Source organism: Euprymna scolopes, chromosome 18 (assembly GCF_053919585.1).
Source record: "Euprymna scolopes isolate OS-2025 chromosome 18, ASM5391958v1, whole genome shotgun sequence".
NCBI lineage: Eukaryota > Metazoa > Mollusca > Cephalopoda > Sepiida > Sepiolidae > Euprymna > Euprymna scolopes.
The window spans coordinates 25,457,658-25,480,157 of NC_136499.1; the positions used below are offsets into that span (position 1 = coordinate 25,457,658).

The 22,500-nt window shown below is 36.6% G+C and overlaps 1 protein-coding gene and 1 long non-coding RNA gene across 2 annotated transcripts in view; one reads left to right on the plus strand and one right to left on the minus strand.

Moving 5' to 3' along the window:
- Positions 1-22,500, minus strand: part of LOC145297533 (uncharacterized) — a 146,192-nt gene that overhangs the window by 122,633 nt on the left and 1,059 nt on the right. The window lies entirely within an intron of this gene.
- Positions 8,008-22,500, plus strand: part of LOC145297538 (uncharacterized) — a 66,016-nt gene continuing 51,523 nt past the window's right edge. Inside the window, exon 1 of the long non-coding RNA XR_013870263.1 lies at positions 8,008-8,136. This is a non-coding gene — a long non-coding RNA (uncharacterized LOC145297538). The remainder of the gene's footprint in view (positions 8,137-22,500) is intronic.

The following is a 22,500-nucleotide window of genomic DNA, read 5'->3' on the forward strand; positions in this document are numbered from 1 at the left end:
CACACACATACATACATACATACACACAAAGAGACGTTTTAGATTTATTTATTTAGTTCAACTAGTCTATGCGGCGAGGTAGGAAGTGTTATTTAAAAATTATGTTTGATAGAGCGGGGAAAATGGTATTTAAAACTGACAGAGAAATGTAAATCCTATTTCAAATTAAAACACGAAATACCGATAGATAGAAAAAAGGACAGGACCACCCGTGAAGATGCGAATACTCACATAAAAATGGCTTGCTTATATCCAGTTCCGGGTAAAATCCAAGTGTGCTTGGACAAACTTCTTGCTGCTATTGCAACCTTTAAATATAAATACCAGCTGCTATCCCCTTTTAGCTACGCGTTAGGTGTATTCTCTATGTTTTCACCAAACTCGTGTGAATGCTGGGGTGTTAATAATTCTTGATATGTACGTAACAAATTAGTAGCTCAAATTCCATAGGAAATACGAAGCGAATAACTCCACGCACCAACTGCTAAACGTTATCTGACTAAAAAGTTTAAACTTCATATTTGCTCTTGAAACACTGCTTGCTAATAACATGTAGTTATTTTTGTTTTAGCAATCATTTTTATAGGGTCAATCAATTAAAGTCACTGATCACAGAAATTTGTGATGATAGCCTGTGTGACTACTCCTAGCGGGTAATTAATAATAATAATAATAATAATAATAATAATAATAATAATAATAATAATAATAATAATAATAATAATAATGTTACAGCGCGCAAATTTAGCTATTTAAAATGGAAGAACATAACGACGGTTATTGCATGCGCGGTTTGCGAACTGCATCGAAAGCAAGATTTTTATCTGACCCCCTTCAAACACAACGACATTTCTACACGAAATAATCGACGATTTTTCCCTATTTTTTCCATATTTTTTGTCCGAGAAATCGCCCTTTCTAACGATGCCGCGTTCGTGTATGTACGATGCAGATGACAAAAGTTTTTAGAGGACACACGCACACACGCACGTACACACAGATTTATTTAGTAAATAATAATAATAATAATAATAATAATAATAATAATAGTAATAATAATAATAATAATTAGCAGGACCCGTGGAAATTCCACGGTAGTTGAAAATTTTAAAAACACATCAGTAAGATAATTCTTATCACATAATCAAACAATTATAATGAGGTTGGACCATGTACCATTAAAGACGTAACTAAATCACAAAGCTCTGGATCTTCAGGTCCTGCTATCTCTGGATCTGACACAATTGCATCAATTAGTCGAACTCTTCTGAGCTTATCCTGATCTCGCAGCATTATGATCATGTGGCAATGCTGTAGCCCCTTTTTTGTAAATTCAATAACATAAACATTTGCAAATAGAATTCCCCATTACATGTCTGTCTTTAATGTATTTCAAAAGTTCAGCAGGATATGCATGATATACACGTGATATAAAGTCAAGTCGATTTTGTGTAAGTTCTGATGACCCCAAATTGTTTATTATTTCAGGACCTCTTGGATTATATGCGTATGTAAGGAATAGATTCGGTTTTCGGTATTTACAGAAAACTGCCATTGCATCTTCATAAAGTTGTTGGAGATTCCTGGTAATAATAATAACGACTTATATTTTTTTTACATGGGGATCACCACTTATCAAGGCCCGGAGGCCTCTCAGGGATAAGGGTTATTGCGTACAGTAATAAATGAGATAGTATTGTAGTAATCATTAGTATTTGAGATTTGATAGAGTGTCTTACTTAAGGGGGCGGTTTGTCAGGAGTTTGTTTATGTTGGATTTGAAGACATCCAAGTTGTAGTCAGGTGGGAAACAGGCAAACGGAAGAGAGTTCCACAGGCGTGCACTTCTGAGAAAGAAGCTTTGCTCATGGAATCTACGTTTGGATTTAGGCACAGATAAAGAGTGGGGAAAATTATTGACAGTAGTTTCAGCCAGAAGGGTGTTTCTCGTGAAAGATTGGTGAGGGGGGACCAGACATTGGAGCTCAGACTAGCACTTGCCATGGAAATAACGATAAAACAAAGACAGGCTCGCAACGTCTCTTCTGTGGGAGAGGGGCTGCAGGGAAGAGAAAAGAGCACCCCCCACTAAACCAGGAAGTTTATTTTGTACTCTGTCAAGGCAGGATAGGCTATTTTTAGCAGCTCCTGCCCAGATGTGGCAGCAGTATTCCATCCTTGGACGTACTTGGCTTTTATATAGATAGAGAATTGCATCAGTAGTGAGATATGTTCTGGAGCGGTAGAAGGATCCCACCATTTTCCCAGCGTCTCTGGCAATAGACCTGATGTACGTGTTCAATTTCAGATCAGGAGTAAAGGTCAAACCCAGAAGTTTGTCAAAACATGGAGCCTCCCCAAGACGAGAGCCATCCATTTCAATTGATGCCAGATGGGGATCAGAGCGTTGATGATGTAAAGATAGAAGCTTGGTTTTTGGATGCATTAAAAGTGACCAGCCACCTCTTCCCCCACTGTACCACGCGCTCAAGAGCAGAGGAGAGAGAATCAGAGAGAACTTTGTTATTTACGACCTTTGATGTGTTGCCATAGATGTCGTGTCATCAGCATAGATGTCAACGAATGATTAAAGTATGTGTTGTAGGAGATCATTGATGTAGATCAGGAAGAGAGTTGGGTTCAGGATGGACCCCTGGGGGACTCCAGCATTAATACTGTGGGCCTCTGATTTCTGCCCATCAACTACTACTCATGAACCTATCAGAGAGAAATGATTTAATTATTGACAAAATATTTCCAGTTATACCGTAGCTGGAAATCTTGTGAAGTAGGCCCTTATGCCATACCTTATCGAAGATCTTTGATATGTCAAGAGCAATTGCCCTGGAAAAAAAGCCTTTGTCAAGAGATTCACTAATCCTATGAGATATAACCGTTAGCACATATGCTGTAGATCTTGCAAAGCGGAAACCATATTGCATGTCACTAAGAAGGTTGTTTCTGTTGGTTGGTTGACTACTTCTTTATTTAATATGGATTCCAACAACTTACTCATGACACACAGGAGACTTATTGGTCTGTACTGAGAGGGAGATGACTTTTCACCTGAATTCTTAAATACAGGGCATACTGATGAGGTTTTCCAGGTTGTTGGAAAGCACTTCTCCTTAAGGCAATGCTTAAAAAGTTTTGTAAGTATGGGGGCAAGTTCTGGTTGGAGCTTTTTCAGCACTATAACTGGAATGCCGTCAGGGCCAGCTGCTTTACTGGAATCAAGGTTCTTGATTAGCTTGGCAACCTCACGCACAGATATTTGTATGTTGCATAGTGTGTTGTCTGTTATAGGAGGAAATACGAGGTGTTGATGGCCTTTGTCGCATAGGGTAGAATTAACTGAAAAATTCTTGGCAAATAGTCTGGCCTTGTCTGATGCTGATGAGATGACCTCAGGTCCATTGATGATAGTTGGGATAGAATGCCCGCTTCTGTTCAAGATCCTGTTTTCTATTTGCCAGAACTGGTGGGAACCAAGCCGCTGCTTAGCTACTTTGGATTTCACGGACTGAGCATATAGCTCTCTTGCATTTTTTATTACTCTTTTACAGTGGTTGCTGGCAGTCCTGTAAGCAGCTTTAGTCTCAGTGCATCTATTACGTTGGTAGCTATGGAAAAAGTGATTTCTATGCGCGATGGCAGAAGCACATTCAGGGGAGAACCATGGCTAGCTGTTAGGTTTTTGTTGGGATATTTTTGGATGGTATGAATCAGTCTATGCCCACAATTAACCATTCGGTCAGGTCTGATACTATAGAGGACACATCCTTTTTAAACATGGACTGCAGAGGTAAGTCTGTGGAGAAAGAAGTGGCTTACCGTTAAAGCGGTTGCGCGTTTGTGCATGCAAAGCCCAAATTGACAATCAAGATGGCGCCCGCATGCGTTTATGTGGAAAAAAGTCTCGGGGAATCTCGGGGAATCTCGGAGAATCTTGTACCCTGATTCCATAAATAACGAGGAAAGGAAAGCTGAAGGACAGACGATTTTTAGTCACTAAAGCGAACAGACGTGTGTAAAAGAAGAGGTACAAGAAAAGAGTGTGGTGAACGAAACAAACAATGACTCGGTTGAAAGTAGAGTTGTAACGAACACAAACTATTTCGGCATGACGTCAAGCTAATTCCCCTGTTTGATCGCAGTAGCTCTGATCACTCAGTGCAGGAATGGGTGGAAAAAGCAGAATTAATATGTCAGCTCAGTGGGGTGAAGCGTATGGAATGCGTGGTCCCAATGCGCCTCACTGGGGGAGCATATGCAGTATACCAGCAGTTGGCTGATGAGAAGAAAACAGATTTTGCCTGCATCAAGCGCGCCCTTTTTTGCAGCATTTGCGTTAGATCCAGTTACTGCATGGAAGGAATTCATGGCCCGAAAATTACATCCCGGGGAAACGGTGGATGTGTATCTGGCTGAGCTAAAAAAGCTATCGGTCCTTTTTGGAGGGATGTCAGACAAAGGCTTGGTGTGCGCCTTTGTTGCAGGATTACCTAAGAGTGTGGAAGATCTGCTCCGTGCCTCATTCCAAGTGGACGAGATGGACATATCGGAAGTATTGGCGCGGGCACGAGCAATACTAAAGAAAAGCCCTAACACTATAGACCAAGCGGCAGCTGTACAACCATAACAGGTTGGATTGCAGGACCTGGGCGCAGCTACAACCTGCTATAAGTGTGGAGGACCCAACCATTTGGCCCGTGATTGTCTTTCGTCACGTCAATCAACTTGGAAACTTGACGGGCTGCAGTGCTACAAGTGCAAAAAACGCGGACAACTGGCCCGCACCTGTCCTGGAAACAGGCAAGGGGAAGAAGCTACAGCGCCAGTCTTCTCCCCAGATCTTCATTGAGCAGGGTGCTACCCACTGTAAGCATACACATTAATGGAAGCGAGCGCCTTGCGCTTGTAGACACTGGGTGCACCCAGACTCTCGTAAGCAAGATATCCTGTGCCACTTGGAAAGCAGACAGAATTCCGGTACTAACTGTAGGCGGAGGTTCACTAACCTCTTGTGGGGTGAGCATTATCCGCGCAAGCATCAACGACGGGCCTGCAGTAGCCGTGAGAGCCCTGGTTGTGGAGGGAGAGCTTCTCGGGTACGACCTACTCCTGGGTATGGACTTGATTACACAACTGGGTGGAATTACTGTGGACAGAACCGGCAAGGTACAGTTCTCCCGATGTGAGGAACATGTTTGTGCTGCCATAACTCTCGACGAGCCTGACTTTCATGCAGAGTATGATAGAAACACCAATGCATGAACGGCGTCTTGGAAGTGGTCAAACGATCAGCCACCAATATCCTTGCGGAACCGGTTATCGTAATATCCCCCACCTATGTGGCTAAGGGAACAGTATGAAGAAGAACTGCAAACATGGATCGATAATGGCTGGCTTCTTCCATACCCAGAGGATGAGCTTGGCCCCCCGCGAGGGCTGATTCCCTTGATGGCCGACGTACAAGAGACCAAACAAAAGATCCGCCCCGCCTAGTCTACCGTGAGCTCAATTAGCATGTCGACCCATATACGGCAAGGGCTGATGTGTGTGCACTCAAATTAAGAGAGTGGCGACAGCAGGGATCGAACGTGGCAAATCTGGACCTACGCATTGAGAAGAAATTGTGGCCATTTCAGACTGTGGAAATTGGAGGAACCCGATATTGTCTAACCATGGCTAGGGTTCGGTCTAAATGTGGCACCAGGCATTATGACAGCAATCATGCATGCTATCCGGCAGCAAGATGAGGCAGTGCAATAGGCAACATCCTCATACATCGATGATATATTCGTCAATGAGAACCTCATGTCAGCGCAATTGGTTAGAATGCACTTTGAGAGCTTTGGACTAACATGTAAGGAACCAGAGTGTCTGTGCGATGGAGCAAAAGTTCTCGGCCTGCACGTGCGCAATAGCAAGGAGGGACTTTGCTGGAGAAGAGGAAGTCACATCCCCAATGTCCCATCAAACATCACTCGACTTACAGTGTTTTCGCTTTGTGGAAAGATGGTAGGCCATTTCCCTGTGTGCGATTGGCTCAGGGTGGCCGTAGCAGCCATAAAAAGACGTGCAACAGCCGTGTCGTCGGGATGGCAGATGCAGTACACGATGTCACCCTAAGAACCATGCTGACAGAGACTGTGTCCAGGGTGACCAGTGATGATCCCGTTCAGGGAAAGTGGTGCGTCAGCGGGAATGAGTTCACGGTCTGGGTGGATGCTAGTTCACTGGCCCTTGGAGTTGCCCTGGCAGTTAATGATTCCATTATTGAAGATGCCTGTTGGCTTCGGTCAGAGAATGATTCGAGGCACATAAACCTGGCCGAACTTGATGCCACATTGAAGGGCATTAACTTGGCGCTTCAATGGCAAGCCAAGGTTCTACATATCATGACTGACTCGGCATGCACTCATCGGTGGATAACCGATGCATTAAGTGGAAGAGCACGGCTGACGACACGAGCATCGAGTAAGATGTTAATTCGAAGACGGCTTGCCACCTTGGTCGACACCATCACAGAGTACGACCTGACTGTGGACGTAGTGTTGATCAGGTCTGCGCTCAACAGAGCAGATGCTCAACAATGGCTTCTGGCTGGTGCTCGGAGAGATTCTGATAATCTGCAAAACACATGTGCAGCAGTTGTGTGTAATGTGGATGCAGCGCACATCATGGACATTCATCGACAGTGTGGACATCCTGGCATCAAGCAGACACTGTACTTTGTCAAGATGATTGATCCAGGAGTAGAAAAAAAACGATATCCGAAGAGTGGTGGAAAGTTGCGAGGCCTGCCAATCCATCGACCCAGCTCCAGCACGATGGAAGAAAGGGGAGTTGGGAGTGAGTGGTAAGTGGCAGAGAGTGGGCATGGACATCACACACTACGGTGGCAACCACTTCCTTACCCTCATCGATTGTGGGCCTACATGTTTCGAAGTCTGGAGACTCCTTGGGCGCTAGGACTCTTGCAACATTATTCGCCAGCTGTCATCCGTGTTCTGTGAAAGAGGTGCGCCCAATGAAGTGCTGACGGACAAAGACCCAGCCTTTTGCAGCCATCAGATAAGGCAGTTCTTACAAGAATGGGGTGTGCGGCTGCGGCTTAGATACGCTTATGTGCCTTCTGGCAATGGTATAGCTGAGAGAAGCCATCGCAGCATCAAAATAATTGCAGCCAGGAAGCAGTGCACCATTGCAGAAGCTGTGTACTGGTATAATCTCATGCCAAAGGATGGCGTCTCTCCAGGAACGGCGCCTGCAAACGCAATCTATCAGTACCGTGTCCGAGAAAAAGGAATCCAACCCGATACAACTGTGGCCACTGAGATAGAACGGAATCGATATGCCAAAGGGGATGCTGTCTGGGTGAAGCCGCCAGGAAACCAATGTACTGACAAGTATAAACGGGGCACAGTGATCGATGTGGTGAGTCAGCAGTGTGTCCAGGTTGATAGCGTACCCCGTCATGTTAGGGACCTACGGCCGGCGACACATGTACAACCTCCAGTGGACGATGAGAGTGACTCTGACTCTGAGACGAGTGGGCCATCACTTTGGTTTGCACCATCCCTATCAAGCAGTGACTCTGATATCAGTAGCCTCCACGGAGATGAAGCCTTCCCCGACCATCAGGTGGTGGATGAGAGCGCACGCGAAGACGAGAGCAGCACTGTCCCCCTTCGCAGAAGCACCCAACGGTGGCGATCGCCACCCCCCTGCCGTCTCTGTGATCATGAGATCAGGGGGGAGTGTGGAGAAAGAAGTGGCTTACCATTAAAGCGGTTGCGCGTTTGTGCATGCGAAGCACAAATTGAGAATCAAGATGGCGCCCGCATGCGTTTATGTGGAAAAAAGTCTCGTGGAATCTCGGGGAATCTCGGAGAATCTCGTACCCTAATTCCATAAATAACGAGGAAAGGAAAGCGGGAGAACAGACGATTTTTAGTCACTAAAGCGAACAGACGTGTGTAAAAGAAGAGGTACAAGAAAAGAGTGTGGTGAACGAAACAAACAACGACTCGGTTGAAAGTAGAGTTGTAATGAACACAAGCTCAGATATGAATGTACGGAAGCTATCCCAGTCAGTCATAGAGTATCGATATAAAGTACGGTGGAGAGGTACGTCTGAAGATTTATTACATTTCATTTTTATCTTAACTGCTACAAGAGTGGTGGAGAATCCCAGAGGAGATAGAACGGAACATGAACATAGCTCAGGGGAAGTTGTGAGGGAAAGGTCTAGAAGGCTTGCATACTGACCGGTAGTATCGGGCACACGGGTGGGTTCGTGAACAATCTGTAAGGTCATAGGCAGTAGCAAAATCATGACAGAACCTCCCCTCGTCATCGGTTTTATTTGAGTGGGTCAACCATTCCACATTATGGACATTGAAGTCACCGCAAATGTGAATGTTAGCCGAAGGATGAGCAGACAGGATGTGGTCAATTTTCTCAGATATTCTCTTAAAAATAGTAACCCCACAGTTGTGGGGGCGATAGAGGGAATATATAAATGCGGTGGTGTAAGCAAGTGCAACCTAGAAGCACATATAAGGTAAATTAGGGACTTCTCTGGAGATATCCCTACCACATGGAAAGCCATCTTTGATGTAGGCACATATTCCATGCCCATAGCGATCTTGGGGGTCAAATTTAGATGTTAAGTTAGAGTATCTTTTAATTATGAATTCGTCTAAAGAAGTGGTTGACCCTATGCCAGTTTCACGTAGAAAGAATATGTCCGGTTTCGTCTCCTGTAATTGTGTTTCAACCTCTGTAAGGTTGGAACGTAGACCCCTGATGTTGGAGAAGGAGACCTGGTAGTAGGGGTCTACGTTGGAGGATAGGGTTCTAGGTTTATTCGTGTTTTTTTTTGTTGTTGTTGTTGTTTTTTTTAGATTTGTCATGTTGAGGTTTTGGGATTTGTGGAGCAGGTCAGTGGTCTTGGTTGGAGCAGGACAGAGAGGGAAAATAAGAGAGAAAAAGACAAGAATTTTTTTTTGTAGCACATGATAAGGTAAAGCCGTAACAATTACCCACTTTAATCGCGACCTATTTAGAAAAAAAAATACATTTAAATAAATATTGTGCGGATATAGTATCACATAGTTTGAAAAAAGGTAAAAACAATAATAATAAAAAAACAAGTTAAATTATTTACTTGCAACCCAAACTCCCCGAGATACAGCACTCTGGAGTGATATTTTTATTTTAAAAAATGTAATAATTCTAACAATAAAAACAAGTTATATTATTTACAAACCATTTCGTGGAGAACAGGGGTTCCCATACATTAAAAGCAAAAATAATAATTGAAAATTTAAGACGCTGATCTCTCCTAACTGTGGTTAGTGAAGAAGAAATCACTCTAGACTGAGGCAATTTTTATGCATAATAAATCAGAAGTAAAAAATATCAAGCGAGATTTGAAAAAACAAAAAAACAAAAAAAAACAATCAAACATATTTAAAAAAATTTTTTATAAAACTATTTAAACCAAACATTTTGATTACAGAAACAAACATGAAATAAATGACTCGTTCGGACATTCGCGACTGCTTCTTCGCTGATTTTCGCGACCAAGATTTTTTTTTTTTTAATACAATTCAATATTTATTTAATTATTCTTTAAAACATTAACTTTAGTGACAGGCAATATTTTTTTTACATAATGTTTTAAAATATTAAATTTTTATTTAATCTCATAATAACTGTCACGTGATCCATTTATTAAATGATAATAAAAAATCGGAGGAGCCAAAATTGTACGAGGTATTTTACAAAATCTAATATTTAAAATTGAAAAAAAAAATTGTTCGTCAAAATTACGCTTGAAAATTAAAATGAATTGGTCACGAAAATCAGTTCGAAAATTAAAGCTTAGTATAAACGCACTCTATATAAAAATCAATCTTGGTCACAAATAACTACTAAAACTCCTTTTATTATTATTTTTAATAAAAATATGAATGCAAACTTTAATAAAAGTTGTGTAAATATATAACAAAAACGCACTCTTGTTTTCAAAGGTGACTTGGGTACGAAGGTCAAGGTCAAACCGGCGTCGACTGAAATCTGTTATTTTGTTTCCGTCTTTGCATTTAAGTCGGTTGGGGTCCGTAGTCCCTACTCTGCCTGAAACATGTAATAATTTTCGTCGCCATTTTTTTTTGGGGGGGGGGCAATCAAGCACAATAATTTTTTAAAATGAAAATCGCTTCAGACAAGGTGTGAAGCCACTTGATGTAAGTAGTCAACAAGAACGAAAGATGATAATTATTGCAAGGACACGAGATGCTTGTTAACCTTAGTCTTAAAAGGACCATGACTACAGGTAGGAGGAAAACAGTCACCAGGAAAGGAATTCTACATGCTCGCTTCTTGGAAAGAAGCTACTGGAATTAAATGTTATATTACAATGCAGTATCAAAACAGCGAATTGGAGAAAACCACTAGACCAACAATTCAAACGAGATGAGAGAGAGAGAGAGAGAGAGAGAGAGAGAGAGACAGACAGACAGACAGACAGACAGACAGACAGAGACAGAGAGATTGCAGAGAAGAAGAAAGGATGGGGCCAATCAAATTGCAGGTACGTTTTATAATAAGGAACATAACTATTCTGAAGCGATTTTGAAAAGAGTTAATGTTTAACAAAATTTAAGATTGGGGCATACTCAACAACTTAAATGCATTTACTGTTAAAAGCAAGATCCAGACAATTGTATTTAAGAGAACAACGAGGATACTAAAAAGAACTCTCGGCTGGTTTCAATAAAAAGCTAGGCAATGTTGGCAGCTGGTTTGGCTGCCATATACCCAGCGTTACAAACATCAACGGAAGAAAATTATATTTTAAGCAATAATCTTATTCCACCTAAAAGACAGGAGGAAATGCCTGGGAGGGTGGACTTCATAAAACTACCCAGAACCATACCCCAGTCCGACACGTGCAAGATCATTCTCTACTAAAAGTGGACTAAGAATCTGTCAGACTGTCGAGGACGTATCCTCGACTGGCACGAATATAACCTATTTACGCTGTGCCGGTGTTTGCAATGTAAAATCCATATATAGACTTCAATCAGCCCACGGACACTCCGATAATGCAATTTAACCTTTCGCAATTTTTATTTTAAAGAAAGAATCACCATCTATAACGACTCAATACATTCAATTACGTGCGTGTATCCATAGCAACGGTGACTTGTTGGCAGAGTCCCGATAGAATTCTTATATAATGATTATTATAGTTATTTTGTAAGAAGACGGTAGATATGATAGGGAGGTATTTTATTGGAAGCAGGCGATAAAAGAAAGGGGTCATTATCAGGGGATAAAATATATTATTTAGCAACAAAAAAATGATGATTCGTGACGTAGCACAGTGAATTCTTACGTTCGAATGTATACGATATAAGTATATGATAAGCATGCGGTTCTGACGATCTAGTTTATCGTCATTCTGCAGTAAAACATGATTTCAATGCTATCTTTAATCTGGGAATTATATATATATATATATATGTGTGTGTGTGTGTGTGTGTGTGTATGTATGTGTGTGTGTATGTGTGTGGGTATATATATATATGTATATATATATGTATATATATATATATATATATATATATATATATATATATATATAATCATTTAAACAAGGTAGTCTTTGAATATATAGTTAAGTGGCAGTTTCAGTCATTTATAACTGCTTTAAAGCTTCACCGCTCACTCATTTTTCAACCAAATTTCAAACAATTATTACAGTTCATAGATCACCTTCTCAGTTATATTGTGAAAAAATAAATTTAAATTTTCGTTCAGTAAAACAAAAGTTATGATGAATTATCTGGTGTTCAAATCCGTAAAAATATGTAAGGAGGTGATCGACGTTTTTTATGACTGATTTCCATAGAAACCACGTCGCTTCAGCGATTACTGCTGCTACTAATTCACTGCTGTCACGAAAGCAGAAGTAACAAGTTAAACAGAGAGAATGAAAGAATGAAAGGATGATAATTGGGAGGTATTTTATTGGAAGCAGGCGAGTGCCGTACATTGTTCTGACATGCGAGTTTATGGGGGGGGGGGAAATAAGACTGAAATTAAACAAAGAATAAGTGAATTTATTGGAAGCCTGGAAAAATCATGGATTGCAATAGAAAAATGTGAACATGAAAAGTAATATGGTTAAGCTTAAACATGGAAAAGTAATGGACTAGTTGTTAAAACTGAAAAAGAAAAGGACAAGATATTCTAGTAAAAATATATAAATTTATAACTTAAAATATTGCAGCATTAAGAAATTGTTTTTAAATCAATGTATAACATTATATAATCAATTCTTAATGCCGCAATATTTAAAGTTATAAATTTATTATATTTTTTACTAGACTATCTTGTCCTTTTCTTTTTCAGTTTTAACAACTAGTCCATTACTTTTCCATGTTTAAGCTTAACCATATTACTTTTTATATTCGTACTTTTCTATTGTAATATATATATATATATATATATATATATATATATATATATATATATAAAGTGAAATTGTCTGTTTATGTGTGTGTCTGTGTGTGTACTACTCTGTCAATTTCTTCGAGATTTGACATTTTGGGGGAAAATTTTTTTTAATCGTTTTCGGCCAGAAATTTGTCAGTCAAGGGGTCAAAGTTCAACGATTTGACCTTTTAAAACTCTACCAAACTCCTCTGCCAATTTTGGGTCTAAACACTTGAGATTTTAGACGTAGGTTACTTGGACATGGATCTAACTTTTACTTTGATTTGAGCCTAAAACAATAAATGTTTAGGGGTCAAAATTGGGGTGAAAGTTAAAAAAACGTTTGACCTCTGCAGTCTCTAATAAGCTATTCAGCCAATCTTGGCTCTAAACATTTGAAATTTTACATAAAGTGTATTCAGACATAGGACAAGCTTTTTAGTCGGTTTTTGATCGATAATTTGGTTGCTGAGGGGCAAAAGTTCAAAATATTTGACCTTTGCGGTCTCTAATAAACTATTAAGCCAATTTTGGGTCTAAACATTTGAAATTTTACATAAATGGTAATCAGACACGCAGCAAGCTTTTTAATCAGTTTTTTTTGCGAATATATATATATACATATATATATATATATATATATATATATATATATATATATATATATATATATATATAATATAAAGCTGAGCGTGTGTGTGTGTGTGTGCTTTTGCGTGTGTGTGTGTGTGGGTGTGTCTGATCACGAATAGGCTCCTATATGGTTGACTATTATAGAAAACTGATCACATATAATGATAGATGTATCGAGACACAGGAATGGGTATGTTTGATCTGGCATAATAATGATTCATTAAAATTGTGGGGTCTGCATACGCGCCTGGTCCACAAAGTATGGAAATAAAAAATTTAAAAATTTTAAAAAAGCGTTTACAAGTTTTTTTTTATATAGATGTACATAATAATACTTTGATATGTTTTAACTTAAATGGGTGTGGTATAATAAAATAGGCACAAACTTTAATAAAGACTTTTCATATCTGCGTAAGAATACTTTGATAATTATGTTTCAGTTTGAAGAAATATGGTATAATAAAATTGTGGGGTGTTCGTTCGCGCCTGATATCCAAAGTTTAACAAGGTTTTTTAATATAGATCCACAGAGTGTTTCAGTGTGAACAGGTATGGTATAATAAATTATGGGGTTTATCTATTTTATTTTTACTTTCATCATATTTTGCTTTGTTTTTGATACCCGCAAATTCGAAGCTATCTCTTTACAACCCTTTCCTTTTCATAACCTATCATACTTTCATAAATCAGAGTCTATTTTCTGTAGGTTGTTTTTGAACCCAGTCAACGACGGGTACTTTTGCTAGTATATATATATATATATATATATATATATATATATATATATATATATATATATATATATAATGCTCCCTATCTTGTGATGTAAAAACATCGTTAATTCACTACTTGCACAGTAGCAGCCGATTAGCATAAGGGTGAGAAGTCTTGACTGTCGTTTGGGCGGTCGGGTTTCGATTCTGGTTTGAGGTAGTTACCTTTCTAGCCGCACTGTGATACAGCGAAACAGTACTGTATATAGATGACCATAATGCTTCCTATGAGTATATTGGGAAGTGATATACAAACTGCTATTAGGCATTTGGACGATGCCAAAACATCGTTAATTCACTACCCACAGAGCAGCCGATTAATCTTGGTTTCGATCCTGGCTTGAGGTAGTTGTAATACAACGAAACAGTACTATATGTGGATGACCATATATATATATATATATATATATATATATATATATATATATATATATATATATATACACGTTCAATGCTGCCAAGACTAAACTAGTTTCATTCAATAATTACAAGAAACCCTCTCTACCACCCATAGCAATGGCCAACGACTCTTTATCTGAGAGTCCATCTTTCAAACTCCTTGGCCTAACGTTCACAGGAAACATGAGTTGGAACAATTACATTGAAGGCATTGCCAGGGCCGCTGCAAGAAAGGTAGGCTCTCTCTACCGTGCTAGAAAACTACTAACACCCGAAAGTATCCTGTACCTCTATAAGGCCACCATTCGCCCATGTATGGAGTATTGCTGCCACATCTGGGCTGGTGCATCGGCTACTAGTCTCTCGCTCCTTGACAAGGTTCAAAAGAGAGTCGCAAACCTGATAGGCCCTGAACTGGCATCTAAGCTTCAGCCTCTGTCCCATCGACGAAATGTTGCATCCCTCTGCCTTTTCTACAAGTATTTTAGTGGTGAGTGCTCTGACGAACTGCAATCACTTGTGCCCCCACGACGCGAGCACCCTCGACAAACCCGACAGGCTACTAGATCCCACCCCCACACTGTAGAGGTCCCTAGATGTAAAAGATCTTTTTACTCCAATAGTTTCTTCCCCAGAACCGCAAGACTCTGGAATTCCATTCCAGGTCCCTGCTTCCCCAACAGTACTGACATGCAGAAGTTCAAGTGTAACGTGAACCGACACCTTGCTGCCCAAATCCCTACATAGTACCCCAGTAGTTGTTGCCCCTGAGAGTATCCCCCTACACCAAAGTGGCAATTTGCCTTGTTTGGGGTGAAAATGTAATAAAAAAAAAAAAATAACAAATATATATATATATATATATATATATATATATTGCGAGAAAGAGGGATGGAAAGAGAACAAATCAAAATTATCAACGTTTCGTCTTTATTTCAAGACTTACTCGGGATAATTGATTTGAAGGAATTAAATACTACTAGAGTATTTGAAATTATATTTGTTGTGTTTGTCATGTGAAATGGATGTCTTTGTTCTATTTCAGAACGAAAACGCCATTAACGTTGAAAGTGTGTATAGCGTTTATAACATAGTATGAGTTTGTTTGTTTTTTTTTAGAAAATTTTTAAAAATATATAATTTCTATTCTTTTTTGGAATTAATATAACCGTTAGAAATTCCAAATGTTGAATGTATATTTGAAATGAAATAAGCGTATCTTTTCGCTTTTATTTATTTATTGACTGACTGTTTATGTTATTATCGGTATTATTTTCTTTGGTGTGAGTTAAACTTTATCTAAATTTAAGTTCTGTTCTTTTAATATAAGTTTACTGATTAAAGGAGATAGATTTTAGAAGCGGCCACGCTGGAAATAGTTTGAGTTTGAGTTTGTAATGAATTCTTATTCAGGAAGTCGTCGCCGAAATTTATTTAAAACTAGCAGGCCCGTTTCCCGGCGTTCTCCGAGGAAATCAAAAATGCTAATTAGAAAATGCTAATTAGAAAATATTGATATTGTTTTTTAATGAATATATACTTATAATTAATTTAATTATTTGTGTTTACATGTATATATACATGTAAACACCCCAAAATATTTTTTATGGGCCTTAGTTCCGTGATTATTCATATTTAAGTCTTGTAAATTAAGGAGATTGTATCCTTTTACATTAAGTGATCAGTAAAGACTTTCAATGTTTGCCACAGAATCGGTGACGTCATCATTTTCTGCGTATTTTATAAAGTTGTTTATAGGCATTTTTTATTAACGGATTTAGAAAAAACGTAAAATATGAATAATAGAATAATAGAATAATAGAATAATAGAATAATAGAAGCGAAGTCTAATAATTAGAAAACATAGAAAGCCTGTTCTTAAAGTTCTATGTTTAAAACTAAACATTTCGAAAATACAACGTAAAGCTTTTACAAATCAACCATTTGCCAGAATGTCTTTTCTTTATAGTTTAACAGATTATATATATATATTAATGAAAAGTATTTTTTTCAAAACAATAATATTTAATCCGTCTGCATTGTACATTTACGAAATCACATCAAATAAATATTACTTCGGTTACGTAACACTAAAATTCCGTGGGGGTGTAATGTATTTTGTTCAGATTTCATTAAATAAAATATGGAGGTACAAATAGACTTTTCTGAATCTTCCCACCTATACATGCAATAGAAATATGAAATGTTAACGAAGCAGTATTGGAAAATACTGAAACCAATGTTTTATTTTTTTTTCAACCGATACTGTCAATAAATTATTAATTATCCATAAATTGTCAATTATCAATATATTCTTCCTTGACCTTTTTTCTAGGAACAAATAATCGTATCTGCTCTGATGCAACTCTATGTCTGTTTGGTCATAGGTCAATGACGTAGAAATCCTTCTATACTAATTATTTTTTTTAATTTTTGTTCCAGCCCAGAGTTCTCCCTTTTTGAAGAGCTCGATATTTACCACATTAAGAACCGATCTTGGGTTTCAATTTGCTCTATACTTTCATCTATCACTTTAATGAACACAATTAATGTACAAAATTATTTCATCTTGAAGATTCTAACCCACAAAAAAAGGTACATTTTTACTACCTTAGCCGGCCGCACCACCCTAAAAATAAAAATGTACTTTTACGGGTATTACGTTTCACTAGTACTAACAAATATGCGCAAAGAAGGAATTCAAAAAATAATAAATATCACAAATGTTACAGCGGGGGATTACTTTCCGATATAAATTTAACGTAAAATGAGCACCCATTTCATGACCAGCTAGCGGTCAAAAGATACATGTAATCGATCGGAGTTCCCATTTTTATGTCCGGAGAATGGGGGGGGAGGGGGAGTCTCATATCGTTTATGGCTTTCTTAAAATTGGAATTTTAAGAATCAGATTCATAACCATATCTTAAAAAGCGTCATCCTATTTAATTTTTGGTTTCATATAAAATGATTTTTTGTTTTCTTTCAAATAAAAATAAAGCCTTCCTTTATTCATTACGTACCGTGCTAAAATAATAAATCTATTATCTAGAAAGCCATTCTTTAAATGTGGAGGGCGGTCTTTGTCAAATAATTTGTACTTTCATCTAAAAGTTTAAGAAAGAAAAAAGGCAAAACGAAAAACGTGTTAAAAAGAATCATATATTATTTAAAAACGTTAGTGCTTGAATATATGGTTAAGTGGCTGTTTTAGTCATTTAGAACTACTTTAAAGCTTCACCGTTCACTCAATTTTCAACCAAATTTCAAACAATTATCACAGTTTATGTATAGATCACCTTTTCAGCTATATTGCGAAAAAAGAAATTTAAATTTTCGTTGAGTAAAACAAAAGTTATGACGAATTTTCTGGTGTTCAAAATCATAAAACTATGTAAGAGGAGAGTGACGTTTTTTATAACTGGTTTCCATAGCTACCACGTCGCTTTTACTTGCTACCAATTCGAAAAGAGAAGTAACAAGTTAAACATAGAATGAAAGAATGAAAGAGAGATAATTAGTGATTTTATTGAAAGCAGACGAGTGCCGTACATTGTACTTACATATGTGTTTATGGGGGCAAAAAATAAGACTGCAATTAAACAAAGAACAAGTGAATTTATTGGAAGCCTGGAAAAATCATGGATTGCATAGAAAAATGCGAGCATGAAAAGTAATATGGTTAAGCTTAAACATGGCAAAGTAAAGGGTTAGTTGTTAAAACTGGAAAAGAAAAGGGCAAGATATTCTAGTAAAAATATAATAAATTTATAACCTAAAATATTGCAGCATTAAGAAATTGTTTTTAAATCATTTTATAACATTATATAATCAATTCTTACTGCTGCAATATTTTAAGTTATAAAGTTATAGACATCCCAAACTCCCATTGTTAAGAACTGTTTGCTGAATAGACACCACCAACCTTCCCATGTTAAGAACAGCGTTCAGAATAGACACTCTCAACATCTCCCCAAATTTAACCGTGATAATCGTTGTCAGCATATCCACCCGCTAATGCTAAAAAATATGGGGATGTGGCAGTGTCAATAGGAGAGACGTAGATTAGTTTATCGCGCGTGCGTACAAACCTGACAGCCAGTGAATAAAAATGCATAATACAGGTATTTATATATCTATAAGTATTTGTCTCCGCAAAATTTGAATGAAATTTTCTTAATCAGCATAGTCGAAAACCAGAAAGTCGTCATTCTAATGAAAATTGTTGGATGTGGACATAAGTGTTTCCGTATGCAATGAACTTTACGTTAAAACTGTAGCATAAGTAATCGATGTAAAAACTCTAATCGTCAACTGGAAGAGTAAATGCCCTCCCCCCAAAAAAAAGCAAAAAAGTAAAGGAAAACATGTTTCTTTTCAGAGCAGGTATTTATTTGGTGGAGAATAGTGCCATGTCGGTATTTTTTACATGTTTACATTCCCAAACAATTGCCGTGTTTACATTTTTTTAGTGTTCCTGACGTGCAAGCAAAGTCGGAAAAGACATGTGTTTAAAGTTTTTTTTTTTTTTTTTTACTTGTGCACGTTTCTTCCAGTAAATAAAATTATCAGTATTTAATTGTCTGTTTATGAGCGGTTAATATGTCTGTATTTTTGTTAGCGCTAATGTCTCATGGGGAGAGTAACGCCATTTTTGTAAACTTTTAGAAATGTTCGTTTATTTAGGAATTAGTTTCATTTTAGAATATTAGAATGGCAGATTTCTGCCAATCAATAAGAGCGGAATATATCTAGGAAGCCGTTATTATTTAGGATTCGGAAATTGGAAAGAATATGTTATGTCTATGTATGACTTAATCACACTATAGCTGGAAAATGTGGAATTGGACCTGATGACAACTGGTAGCGGTGAGAGCACTAAATATTGAGAGAAAAATAGGAACTTCTTCCTCTGTAGGTGTATCGATTATGATGGTCTTGCACATCGGATATAATGTAGCATTTCATTATCACGGGTGAATGTGGCAAAAGTTGTGATTGTAAGCTACATAATATAGTGGTTATTAGGGTAGATATATTGAATTTATGTGCTATCTGTTGTTGCAAACCTACGATAACTGGTCTAGAAGGGAATTTCTGCAATCAAAATATTATGAATTAATAAGTTACTTCATTTCAAAATTTAACAGTTTCAAGACCAAACCAAGTGCAGATTTTTTTTTCAATAAATAAACATATTTATTTATTAAAATTAAATACGGTATTTCGATTCATATCAAGATCTTCATCAGGAAATACAGGGTTTTCTTTTTTCTTTTCTTTTTTTTTTAATACGTACTATGATGGTAATGCTTGGTGAGGTGTAATTTTCAGCTGTCTGATATAGCAGAAAACACCGGTCGAACGTGTATTTGTTAAGTTCAGATTTTTTTCAATAATTAAGTATATTTATTTATTACAATTAAATTTCATATTTCGATTTATAACATAATTTAAATATCGAATTTAATTTTACTAAATAAATATACTTATTTATTGAAAAATAGTTTTGCACTAGTTTTTGGTCTTTAACAGTTAAATTTTGAATTTTTCATTCTATATCAACAGTGCTTTTAAATAGTAGACTTTTTAATTATTTAATTTAATTTTAATAAATAAATATGTTTACTTATTGAAAAATATTCTGCACTTTACAAATACGCGCTCGACGGACGTTTTTTTTTTTTTATATATATACGGCAGTTGAACCAACATCCGGAGGAACACGTGTCAAGCATTAATATCATGCTACGTAAAAAAAGAAGAAAAAAAAACCCTCTATATTTCGTGATGAAGATTCTGTCATAAATCGAAATATTGAATTTAATTTCAATAAATAAACGTGTTTATTTATTGAAAAAAAAGTTCTGCACTTATTTAAGTCATTAAATTGTTAGATTTTGAATTTTGCAGTCTATATGAATAGTGTTTATAAACAGTAATTTATTTTATTACTTTACTTAATTTCAATTTTTAAAAAAATCTGTATTTTCTCATAGATTTATATGGGTCTCCCTTTGGCATGGATATGCGTCAAAACCAGAGATGCCTCTTTAAATTCCTCCATACAGAAAACTATTTAATCGATCCATATTCACCGGTGCATGTCAAACGTTTAGAAAGCCGATGCAATTGATGTCAGCACAGTTTGGAGATGGGTTCGTCGATTTTGGAGATGCGGCAGTGATGTTAGAGACAAAACCCGCCCCCAACTTTTACGGCCGAGGCTAAAAAAGGTGCATTGAGAATGATGGTAGAAGAATTGTGTAGAAAAATAAATTCTAGAGCACAAAAGGGCGCTCGTTTTAATGGTACCACTCATGTCTTTATAGCTCTTTAACGATTTATTTTTTAGTAAAAATAGAAGACCTTACTATTGGAACGACCCACCCACACACACACACACACACACACACACACACACACATATATATATATATATATATATATATATATATATAATTATCCACTGACACGTGTTTCGTTGTCTACGACTCATCAGAGTGGCTGTCAGACGAAACACGTGTCAGTGGATAATTATATTTTAAAAATAATATATATGCCGCTCTCTATGTGAGGGTACCAAATTGGTTAAAAGGGAAAATTATTCCCAACTCGCATTTAGGTAAAAATGCACTTTCGTAAGTAATTGAATTCATTCAAGACGTATCGCAAAAACAAAAATGTGTGTGTGTGTGTGTGTGTGTGTGTGTGTGTGTGTACATATTTATATATATATATATATATATATATATATATATATATATATATATATATATATTACTCAAAATAATCTGGACTTTCTTTACTATTTTGGCTCCAAACAGATAAATAGATATTTTTATCGACGGCAACAATTTTTGTAAAATTCTAATGATAGTTTATTAGAATATTTGATTTTATTTTACTCCGAATTAAAATCATTTTTTTTTAAATTTTGTTTGTATGTTTCAAGAAATGGGTTTTTCTATTAATTGATTATAAAATGTATTTATGCAAATATTAATAAATAAATAAATAGATTATAAATGTTATCATTGGTGAAAATAAGTCGGGCATGCTGCAATTCCATATTACCTGCGGACGACCTGCCAATGTTAGGAATGCATAATTAAAATGTAAGCAATTACTTTCACTTATCTTAGCGAAATATACGTTTTGAATTTTGATTAAAGAAAAAAAAAAAAAACAAGATAAAGATAATGATAAACGATTTTTTTTTTTTTTTTTTTTTTGTAGAAAGAACGCCAGTCATTTTCAATAATTATTGTAATCATGACGACATCGTTGGTAAAAGAACAGCACGGAGTCTCGGCTGACAGTTGCGCGTTAGGAAATTCCAACACAAATGAACCATATAATAATTAATAATTTACCCTTTAAGACAGCAATTAGTTTCTGATAGACAAGGTTTCGACATAACCATCGAAGATGGGGGCATTTTTTTTTAATTTATATCCGTATTTAATTTATATCCGTATTAATCAAATTACCAGACGAAATTTTGTGTTCGTTTGTGTCTTTCCCGCATATGAGTAACTTTGATTAATACATAGAGTTGTTGTTGTTGTTGTTGTTATCATTATTATTATTATTATTATTATTATTATTATTTATTTATTTATTTATTTATTTATTCACTATTAATCGAATATTTATTGAGATGAAAATGCAGAAAAACTAAAACGATTAAAAAAAATAAAATATGTAAACACGTTTATGTTTTGAATTATTTCTATTGAAATCTGTCCATCCGGCCATATGACCCTCACCGGGTAACGCTGCGTAAATACAGCTCGTTATCAATTTCCTTGTTCTTAATGACTAGGAGCAAAGACTAGTATCTTACACTTCATTTTTGTTTCATCTCTGATAAGTGAAAGAGAAATCTTTCTAGACTGAGGCAATTTTTGTTCATTTTTTTTTTTTGTCCTAATCCAGAGTTGCTATTTTTTTTGGAGTTGGATTTAACCACATTAAACACCACATTGTGCTTAACTTTGCTCTCGAGGGGAAACAAGTAAATAGGGAGTTGTTTATCGCAAACGTTCGAAATTCGAACGGGATTGTAAAACAGATGAGGAAAAAATATTGTTTGAAATTGAAATTTAAGGGCAAAATGTCAACTAAATTATGGCTTATTTTCAAATAATTTAAAAGGGAAAAATATAATTTC